Source organism: Hemicordylus capensis, chromosome 4 (genome assembly GCF_027244095.1).
Source record: "Hemicordylus capensis ecotype Gifberg chromosome 4, rHemCap1.1.pri, whole genome shotgun sequence".
Lineage (NCBI taxonomy): Eukaryota > Metazoa > Chordata > Lepidosauria > Squamata > Cordylidae > Hemicordylus > Hemicordylus capensis.
This window is the reverse complement of record NC_069660.1, coordinates 185,490,897-185,502,612: the sequence shown is the minus strand read 5'-3', so window position 1 is coordinate 185,502,612 and position 11,716 is coordinate 185,490,897. Positions and strand designations below refer to the sequence as shown.

The 11,716-nt window shown below is 42.2% G+C and overlaps 1 protein-coding gene across 5 annotated transcripts in view; it reads left to right on the top strand.

Annotated features, from left to right (window-relative positions):
- The window catches only part of CTNND2 (catenin delta 2), a 924,887-nt gene that overhangs the window by 33,732 nt on the left and 879,439 nt on the right, over positions 1–11,716 (top strand). The gene's annotated exons all lie outside the window — the stretch shown is intronic.

The following is an 11,716-nucleotide window of genomic DNA, read 5'->3' as shown; positions in this document are numbered from 1 at the left end:
TGTATTCTACCAAGAAAACCACATGGCTCTGTGGTCGCCAGGAGTCAACACTGACTCAATGGCACAATCTTTCCTTTCCTTTTTATTCTGCTCATTTAGCCCATGTTGGCATCCTCCCGGACTTGGTAGTACTTTTCTTTCTTTTTGCTATACATTCTAGCACAGCTTCTATTATTGTGGTTTTAAATAACTTCCCTGTGCTCTGGAGTGAGTTTACCCCAAATACTTTGGTTTACCCCAAATACTTTGGTGAGTTTACCCCAAATACTTTGGTTTCTCCTTCCTCATAGGGAAGACTCTAACTAGTTCAGACAGACACAGGAATTCATCATCTTCCTCAGTGAAGACTGAGGCAAAGAATTCATTTGACTTATTCAGTCTCCCTATCCAACTTTTAGCAATCTTTAATTCTGTGCTCCAGCCACTTCCCTCACCCATTTCCTGCTTCTAATGCATTTAATTAAATTTGTGTTGTTGATCTTAAGATTTTTCACAATATGTTCTGCAAGCAATTTTTTTAACTTGCCTTATTGTCAACTTATATTTGTTTCCCAGAGTTCATGTTCCTTTTTGTTCTGATTTCAGGCAATACTTTCACTTTTTAAAATTTATTGCATTTATATTCTGCTCTTTTCCAAGGAGTCTATAGCGGTTTACAAAGTTCTTGTCTTCACAACAACCCTGTGAAGTAGGCTAAAATGAAGCCTTCTTGTCTTTTAATGCTTTCTTGTCTTTTCTTCTTAACCATACTGGTATCCTCTTGGATTTATTGGCACCATTCCAAATCTGTGGATTCATTTGCCAAAATGAGTACTATCATAGTTTGGAAGTTGCAGCATTTCATGTTTGTCTGCCTTTCTGTTGATCAGGCATCTGATAGGTGCATGGATGGTACTAAGAGATCAGCCTCCAAGAGGAATATAAAAACTGAAACACTTGTAAAAGATGGCACAAAGAGCTATAAAAATATTCTGTATGAAGCTGGTCACTGACCATAATAAAGTGGTTTTATTTGTTATTGATTATGATGAGGAGCTATTTTTTAATACAAAGGCTATGTGGGAGGTGTCTGGGAGAGAGATGTCTTGTTAAGGTTTAAACTAGAGGCACATTGTGTTTAGATTATTAAAAAAGAGAATTAAGAGGTGACTACTTCTTGTACACAAATACCTTCTTGGAAATTATTGGATTCTAAGTGGTTCTTTTACTCAGCAGAGACAAACTTTGCAAGAGCTCGAGTGGTTTTGTGTTAAAACTTAGTAAATTCAAGATGAGGAAAACACACACATTTTTATAATGAAATTTGAGACAAAAGTTTCAGTACATTAAGGAGAAAATCTGAAAGTATATGTCTGTATTTCCACTCTCCCAAGTCTGAATTCTAATCCTCTCTAAAATGTCAACTTTGGCCAGATAACATTCCATGAGACTTGATTATATTGCACCTAAATCAATTAGGTTCCAGTAGCCACCTTAAGTGGTGCAGTGGGGAAATGCTTGACTAACAAAGCAGAAGGTTGTTGGTTTGAATCCCCGCTGCTATTATATCAGGCAGCAGTGATATAGGAAGATGCTGAAAGGCATAATCTCATACTGCACAGGAAGAGGCAATGGAAAACTCCTCCTGTATACTACCAAAGAAAACCACAGGGCTCTGTGGGCGCCAGGAGTCGACACCGACTCGATGGCACACTTTACCTTTAACTTTACATTTCCGAGACAAGAAAATCAAATGGCTAGTGCACTATTAGGGTCAAAAAATATTTGCATTTGCTAGGAAAAATTTGTGCAATGATTAATAACTGACTGAGGACCAGCATATTACTATTGCTGTAACTTGAATTGAGAAGCAAAGGTGTTTCATCTCTGACAGTTGCATGTTGGGGATCATGACCTAAGGTTTGGTGTGCTAATATGAGTTAGTGGCTTACCTCCAGATTAGTGTTGTGCTAGAATAATGCTGTTCTACCATTGCAAGGACATAACACAGTGATCTTGTGCAAAGAAAGGAAGTCTGTGAGTAGTTCTTGCCTTAGTAAAAGATATTGACATGTTGCACAATGCCTCCTGCAAATTATTGCACACAACCTTGTATGTGTGTGTTCCAGAGAAGGTCTTCTGCTAGCAGTTGTGCAACATCGTATAGCACTGTAGCTTTGCACAATGCTGCAAACCTCACAACATTTCTTGCTGTGCTAGGGCTCACAACTTGTCCTGTTGCATTAGTGCAACACTAGCCTGGATGTCAGCCACTGTCAATAACTTCCAATTGTGCGTAGTCATGTGAACAGAGATCTGTTCATATGTCTAGTGAAGGGGAAAATCTGGATATAGATTTACCAGGTTGTTTCCTGACTCCAGCAAAACAATCCTGCAGGTCCAGATTGTATCCAAACTCAAACATTCCCAAATCTAAATAGCAGAACTCAGAGTTTTCCATTGTAGTCAGAGCTGTTTGTGGCTCACAGAAATAGACACACAGAAATTGTGAGATATCTTTTAAACAAGCTGTTCTGTCCAAACTCAAAATATACATGCAGAATCTCACTGTACTTTTTTTGTTTGTTCTTATAAGCACACATTCAGCCTAAGAAAAAAATTACTATAGTTACCTGAATTGAAGACTACTCTGAATTTAAGATGACACCCTTAAGAAGTAGAGGTTAAATACAGGTTATGCTTGGATTTACTCGAAAGGAACAGAACTCTGAATTTAAGACGAACTTCTGATTTCTAATATCAAAAAACTTGGGGGGTGGGGGCTAGTCTTAAATTCAGGTAATTATGGTATGTAAATTGCAGCAAAATTTTTATATTGCTGATTGGCAAAATTAACAGGATATCCTGCCAGTTCCATTGCTTTCTGTCAGATAAGAATGACGCATGATAAAAAAAACAGGATCATGAATTTCATCTATTCTGGGATAGGACAAGTTCACACATGTGGATCGATGTCACTTGCACACATCACTTTATGTCCCTCAGCTGAATGTGTGAACTGTCGCCATTGAAATGCATTTTTTCGAGTTTGCATGGGTGATGTGAAAATTCTGTCTCTGGGTCATTCACAACATGTGAGCAATAATTTGATGAGTAAGCATGTGTGAATCAGAGGAACAGTTTTCAGCCCATTGCATCTTGAAAACTTGAACAATAATTGGGGTACCTGTTACATCAGGTCTTGACAAATTTTCTTTGACTCTAGGAGCCACCATTTAGGAGCCAGAGAATGGACACATGGCAAAGTTACCAAACTCAGTGACAGACATTGTGGAGGGGGAGAGTGGATGATGTGCTTCCTTTTAACCCCTTTACAAATACATTCACTCAAGTTTTTTAAATCCTGGGTCCGGTCCATCTGTGCACCGTATGCAGATAAGCAGACACGGGGAATCGCGGGAGAGGGCACTCTTCTCTGCTCCCCCAGCCCCGGGTCTGCTGGCGATGGCACACCTGTGCACAGGTGTGAATGGCCAGGCAGTGGGCTGTTTCCCTGGGAACTTCAGCCACTTTCCACGGGAGCAGGAAAGCAGTCTCTGGGATACCCCTGCCCACCGCTTTCCAACACTCAGCAACACAGCTCTACTTGGAGCACCCATGGACTAACACTCTCATGAGGAGGCATAGTCCACATGGCCATTTTGTGGCCACACTCAGCATCATGTTTTAATAAGGAGTAGCCAAGGCCTTGCTCATGAGTAACCAGGGGTTGTAACCTCCCCCCCACACACACACCAAAGGAAGTGGCTGGGCCTCACTTGCCTACCCTTTCTCTCTAAAAAATAGAGCCGATCCCCTCTAACCTCCCCACACTCTTCCTCTGTGTGGACCTGTAAGCACCCAGAGGGCATTTAGATGCCCCCTTTCCCCTCACCCTGGTGTGTGCGCAGTGTTGGTGGAGGGCTGGATTCCAGAACCTTTCCACCCATTCAGAACTCCGGGTTCCTGGTCTGCCCTCATGAACTGTCACACTTATGTCTGGTGGTTTCCTTGAAAAAGGATCTCAGCTGACCCAAGACTATCCTTAGTTACCTGTCCTGCTAATAAGCTAGCCTCTGTGGGCACAAACCCCCCAAATGGGAAGGGGCTGGGCTCCCCTTGCCCACCTTTTCTTTGTGAAAAATAGACTGCTCTGGAATCTCTTCTTGGGATCTGCCTTTCAGACCCTGCCAATAGCATCCGCACACAAATCATTTGTATGGATGGTGCATGCAGTGGGCTGTGGAGCAGACCCTTCCAGCCATTTGAAACTCCCAGGGCTGGCATTGTGACATATGTAGATCTTAAGGCATGGTGATTCCCAGGAGTAGAGAGCCCCAGTTTCCAGCCACCCTGGGATGGCTGCATCATCTGTTGGGGACCATGGGGTAGGGTGGGTGGCAGGGTGCACACTGGTGGGTGGGTTGGCAGGGGGCAGAGTTTGACAGTGGCTTGGCAGCAGTCACCGAGACCAGGAAAGCACTTGTCCAGATGCCCATCCCTGTAGCTTTCTTGCACAGAGCATTCTCCCTTGCTCCCTTTAGTCTGCCACTCTCATGAGAGAGCAGTTCGTGGGTTAATGGGGTGCTCTTTATCATACATTGAGAGCTCCACCTGGTACAACATGAGTACCATCTCATTCATTTGGCATTCATGACTCACAGACAGTTCTTCTCATGAAGAAGACTATGAGAGCAAATCTTCCCAACCACGGAAAGGGCTGGACACCCCCCCCCCCATTCTTTCTGCAGGAAAAATAGAACTTGGCTACTCCAGCTTGGCTCCTTCCTTTTGGCTTCCCCCTCCTCGCACCATGATGGGGTGCCCTGCTTGTGCTGCCACTTGGAGGGTTTGTGCTTGTGGACACCCATGACTGTTGCCCATGAGCAGCTCTGTGGTTTTACAGGCTGGCCAGTCCAGGATGGGGCATGTTGGCATTCCTGTAGCCTGGCAACTCCATAGCTGCAGGAGGAACATGGCCTTTTTTCCAAATGGCTGCCAGTGAGAAATGTTGAAAGTATGGAGCAGCTGTCTCTTCGGGCAGGTCTCTGCCACTGCCTCTATGATTGGAGTTTGGAAAGGGGAACTTAACTGCGGTTATGGGTGAGTCTGCCTTTGAGCATAACAGTTGGGCAGCAAAACTGCAGTTGTCATCAGTGAAGCTTCATGAAAATATCAGGTTACAATTTGAGTTTGTCAAGGAAAACTGGAGTTAATTTCAGACCCTTAACAGTGGCTTTGCACATTTGGGCATACTACAGTTACAAACTTTGGCAGCTTTAACTGCAGTTCAAGTGTACATGTGAACCAGGCCTAAAAGTCTATTTCTTCTGGAAACTATATTCAAGTCAGAGTTCCAGTATCAAGCAGGGTATATTAGTTGCAGCACAAGGACATTCTGTAAAACCTCACTTGACCAAAACATTGCTATTTCTCATTTATGTCTGTGATTACAAATGGACACTCTTCAGCCTGGGAACCAAAGTATCAGAGAACATTGTGAATAAATGCCCCTTGGTTACTCCTTGGGAAATACATTCTCCAGTTTTTCAGAAATGTTGCTAGAAGCAGAGTTTACACTTCTGAGTGGACTTGAGTTCAGTGATGCTCTCACAATGCCCTAATTCAGAGATCATGACAAATCATAGCTTGTCATTACAAGGATGAACAGACACTAGGGGCAGAGCTACTACTGTTTCAAAGTGTCCTTGGAACATGGACCAGTTCTGCCTCAGGGCCCATTCTTATCCTGATCCCCCTCTTGCCCACCAGCCTTCAGATCCTCCTGCTGCTCACTGCTGGCATCTGCTTGCCTGTTTTGCCCTTCTCCTGCTGCCTCCTTCCCCTCTGGCCAACTGGCTGTTCTGGCTGCCTACCTGCTCTTCCTGCTTCTGGCTCACAGCCAGAAGAATTTCCTTTTGGAAATCCAATACTGGAATTCTGAAGAGTCCAAATGATCCAGAACCAATATCTGTGGTTCTGGATTTTATTGGATTTGGATCCAATCCAGAATTTGCAATCATGCACTCCACTAATATGCATTACAGAAATTAAGTAGATTTAAATGCTTCCATTTCTTTATATTGAGGATTGATTGATTGATTGATTGCTGTCAAGTTGGTGTCGACTCTTAGCGACGACATAGATAGATTCTCTCCAGGATGATCTGTTTTCAACTTGGCCTTTAAGGTTTCTCAGTGGTGCATTCATTGCTGTCATGATCAAGTCCATCCGCCTTGCAGCTGGTCATCCTCTTCTTCTCTTTCTTTCAACTTTTCAACAATCCTAAAAGGCAAAAGCTATCCACCACTTCAGTGTCTTCATTATCAATTCTGAGGCTGGCTGCTGTACTCATCATTAGTTTAGTCTTCTTTACTTGTATTCTCATTTTTTTCACCGTGCTCCTTGACTTTCATTACTAGAGCTTGCAGATCATCTACATTCTCAGCTATCAGAGTGGTGTCATCAGTGTAGTGCTTTGTAAAGTTGCCAAATGATTGCTTTTATTTAGCAAATCCTTGGGAAATTACCATTTGGGATATTTTGTTATACATTTTAATATAGCAAGTTACTTAAAGAGTTCCCTTCTTATAATTGAGACTCCTGCCTGCAACCCTGGAGAAGCCACTGCCAGTCTGTATATACACTACTGAGAGAGATGGACCAATGGTCTGAATCAGTATAACACAGCTTCCTATGTTCCTTGAGTTACGTACACAGTGCTTTTCAGTAGATGAGAGAACAGGTCCCTATCCAAAGGGCTTGCGATCTATAAATAGACAAAAGGAAGATAACAAAGGAAAAGGGGGGAAGTTGATGTTGGGGGAGAAATAAGGAAGAAAATGCAGTTATTTAATGTATACATACTTGGACTTAATTGCAGGAAACAGTGGGGATTATGTCAAAGGCTTCATAGAAGATGTAGATTTTGAGGAGGGATTTGAAGCAAATAAGAGCAGAAGCATCACGTATTCTGGGAAGTAGTTCTAGCAAAGGACAATAAGCAGATCGTTTTGAGAGAGCACAAGACCTTTGGACAGCTGAGGCTGGAGGAGTGAAGGTCATGGGCAAGAGTGAAATGTGATATGAGATATGATTTTAAATATCACACTGTAAAATTTTGTCATTTAGACTAGATTTCCCAATGTCTCATCATAGTGGAATCTGCTTTATGTTTGTTCCGCGTTTTTGGGACCTTTTGTATGATTATTATGCAGGTGATAATGGTTAAAGTAATGTTCTTTGCCTATAGTTACAAAAGTGCTCTGCCAGACTAATAGCTTTGGCACCATGCTTTCTAGATAGTCACGCTCTATCTTTTCCCCTCTCTGGTAGATTGTTCCAGTTTAGCAACTTGACTGAGAACACTTTATCTCTTGCACTCATGAGCTCTGTCTTAAGCTTCATTAGCTGCGTTGTCACCCAAGAGCATCTTGCTTGAAGATTCTGCTTCTGCTGTTTGTGTTGGTGCACAAGACACAGATCTAGGCATGATTCTTCAGTTGTAATATAGTTTGAGATTAAAGTATCTAAACATTTCCCTACTATACAATAATTCTTCAACTTCATACTAAGGAGCCTCCTTGAGTAAATAGATAAAATAAGCACGAGTCTCCTCCACTGCACATCTTTGTCACTTGCTTCCACAGTCTTCTAGAGTTCAATTCAAAGAAAAGATATTGCTATCAAATGAGCATCATCTCAGGAAAAGGATTTTATCTTCAGTGGGGGTGAGGTTGTTGCTTCCCCTAATAATTGTTCACACCTCCTTACAGAAGCCTGTCTTATGCTTTGAGAACCACTAAAATAGTGATATGTTTAATGTGGAATAGTATGAGAACTCCTTCAAGAATTTGCAGGATATTTCTATGGATCTGGGAGTTCCCACTTCTGGAATAAGGAGGAGCTGTCTCTCATTGCCCTTTGGAGGCTAAAATAGCAAATTGCCAAGGTTAATAGATATGCTGTAGCCATGTCTCAAAAGAAATACATCCATTTCAGGATGGTCTTTGAGAAAGATGATAGGGTCATCACTACTGCATACCAATGAGACAATGCTGAGAAAAATTAAATTTGTACACATGAAGAAATGTGAGACTTGGTCCTTTGTGTCTTCGAACAATATTTGACTTAGATGATTAAACAGAATCTTCCTGACTAGTAATTTAAATAATTAAAATAGAGACCTTTTATGAAGCTTTTTCAATCAAGATTTAAATCGTGATTTAAATCGAGTTGGTTTAAATCAAATAAACCCTGCAGCACAGATGTACATTATGATTCCTTTTAGCTGAATGAAGGGAGATCAGAGCTTCCATTTGGTATCATGTTGCGCGCTCGCTCGCTCTCAATGAATCAATTTGAATTTGTGTTGCCCTCTAAACTCAGTATTGCTTGAAGGGTAGTGAGGGGCACTTTCTATGGTTGTCATTGCTTTTATTTGCTCTCCATGTGTAAGTGTTGGAAGTCTGGTACCTTGGACTACTGTTCTGAGTTGCTCTGTTGTGATAGTTTAACTCTCTGTCTAGAATAAAATGACCTAAATCATTTTGGGGACCTTTCATGTTCTTTGTTTTGAGGGAGAAATTCTTCAAGCTATTAGGATACCTTGAACCGAATAGGCCTGTTCACACAGTTATCAAAATCAGAGTAGGAGGCATTCTACCCTGGTTTGCATGATTATGTGTACTCACAAAAATCCCTCCAACCAAGGTTGTTCAAAGCAAAAGCCCAGCAAAAGCCCAGCTTTTGGACCCTGCTCTTAATCAAAAAGGTTATGCATGAGACTGAAGTCCCTGGTGGCTAGGGAGGACTAGGGAAAAGGTAGGAGTACACCTACCTTTCTCCCCCTCCCCAGCGATCATCTCTCTCCCATTCTGTGCCATGCCACCACACAGACGATTGCCACAGTGGTGAGCAGCACAGAATTTCAGAGGCTGGAGAAACACTGCCTGGTCTCCAGGAATCCCAGAATGCAATGCACGAGCAGCATGGTGCATTTAGGGATTCTCCCTTGAGTTGGGCACTCTTGGCGCTTGACTCTGTGTTTGCTCGGGCTGCATGCAGCCTGGGCATACACACGACCTTGCTGCCGGGGTTAAGGGTGCTCTCACACCCTTAACCCTTAACACGACCTTGCTGCCGGGGTTAAGGGTGCTCTCACACCCTTAACCCTGGCTAAAGGCCAGTGTCAAAAGTAGGCAAGGCGGCAGCACCAGGACCTGCCCCGATCCCAGTACTGCACACAAGCAGCCTAACTGCTCTAGCCTGGGTTAGGCTGCTCATGAGAATATCCTTAAAGTAGGAGGAGAGGAGATCTCTCATACCTTGCTTTTCTAGTTGTGTGGATCCACTTACCTTTTCTATCCAGCCACTGGGATCCAGAAGGCCTGGGAACAATAGAGAGCTGTGGCAACAGGGGCCGCCATCCATGGATATGCCACTCTGCAAAGCACACTCTAGAATCCTGTAGTTGCAGCAGCTCCAGCAGAGCTGGGACCTTTGTGGCCAATCAGAAGGCTCTCCATTCTGCTGGCAGTGCAAGGCATGCTGGGAGGCCATGAAGGACCTGGAGGACTATCAGCTCTTGATTTCAACTGTAGATGCCGGTCCTAGCTTACTCTTGTGTTTCCTGGGTTTGCTGACCCAAATGGTAGTTCTGCTGTGTGCTGCTAATGAAACAGATTTCTAATCTCTCCATCCCATCCCAAAATGGTCATGTTAACAGGCTTAATATGTTCCAAATTTTTATTTATTCAATGAATCAGTCTGCCATAATTATGAGATGTTTGATGTATGATTTAGTCATGATTCTGTGGTTGGGGTATTAATGATAACTGGACAACAGATTATTGTGGCATCTGGCCATTCTACCAGCACATTGAGGGCCAGCATTTGGTTATTAGTGTCTGTGAGAAGATAAGGAGGCCAAGAGTATGGATTAAATATTTAGTTTCTGAAGCCTGCCATGTGGGAGGATAGCAATGCAGTTTGCTTTCTACTTTTGCTATTTTATGGTCCAAGATCAGTTAGAGAGGGAGTGAGTTTTAAAACTGTGTTGTTGTGCTCACATCTTTCACACAAGTGAATCTGAAGATACTGTGTCTGGTAATGCCTTGGTTTGCATTTGAATGGGAGACTACATGTGAGCATTGTTAAGGGATGGGGCCACTCTGGGAAGAACACCTGTATGCTTGCATGAGGAAGGTACCAAGTTCCTTTCCTGGCAACTCCAAATAGGGCTGAGAGAGACTTCTGCCTGTAACCTTGGAGAAGCTGTTGCCGGTCGGTTGTAGACAATACTGAGAGAGATAGACCAATGGTCTGACTCTGTATATGGCAGTTTCCTTATGTTCACATAGCTCCTCAGTTCCTCAGACTGAAGCATGAACTGGCTGCTGTAAAGGCTGAGGGGAAATTTTGTGTATGAACTTAATTTCTGCTCAACTATGGCTATGTGCTTGTTTTGTTTGCATTGCTTGGTCCATTCTCTGAATTTAATGAAACTTTTATACGCTACTGCCACTGTTTAGTAATGATCTGATGATGTAGTATGCCAAGTGCAATATATTTTATTTAGAGTTAACAGAGATTTAATTTTTCTCTGCTTTCTCTTTCTCATATGAAATGGTTTATCATAACTCATCAGCTTTTAACTGTTCTGTGAGGGAACGGGGTGGGGGACTTGTAAATTTGTTGCATTTCAGGCATGCCAAACAACTCCTGCTGCCCCCATACTTCTTTAAATGATTAATTGTGATAGCTAAAATAAAGGTGGAATAAAACCTCTAGAGGGTGCCAAAAACTTTAACATTGGAGTTGGCAACTTGATATGAGTTACTGCTAATAATTCATATGTCCTTTGATTGTTTGTATGTTGTGTAGGAAAGAAGATTACTGAGCAATAGAATACTAATTAAAGTTATTTTAATTGCCATCAATTTTTAGAGGGCAGCTCTTTCACAAAACAACTGGATATATTCTAAAATGACTCATCTGTTCTATAATATTATGAAACACAGCTAATACATCTAGAAAAATTCATCATATCTGTTTGTGAATTTAGGTATATAGATGTTATGTCATAGAAAAGTTTATATGAATTAAATGTAGTTTTTAGCATGACACATAATGATAGTGCAAAGAGATTTTTTTTCTTAAATAAATAGCATTATAGATGCTTGTCAAAGTAAAGAAATATAGTTATTCATTCAAGAACTATTTCACACACTGTTCAGAGGGAAACTTGTGCTTGCACTAAACATACATAGTAATGCTCAGGTGTTTTTGTTTACCTCCTTCCTTTGAAAAAAATTAGCTGATAGAGGAAAGGAAGCAATGCTTAGGAGTTTGGAATAAAATTCGCCTTGGGTTGAACTGAAGTGCAGTAGAGAATTACCTGTTATTTGTGAGTGAGCGAGCATGGGTGTAGCTATAATTGAGCAGATGAGTTCAAAGAACGGGCCCTTCAGATCCTGAGGACTCCCCAGCTCCACCCTTCCCTGTTTTCTTCATTATCTCCCTCACTCCAAGGGGCTGCTGGGAAGAGGAGCAAACATGGGCCCTCTTTCTTCTAGCTACACTCCTATGAGTGAGTGTGTTTGAGTAGGGGAGAGAAGAGAATATTCCTAGAAATGCAGTGGTTTTAAAGATCACTTGAGCTGCAGCTGTGCATAGAGCTTTGAGCCAGTGCAGCAAAAGCAGCATGCTAAGTATAGCAGCCATAGAAGAGGCAATT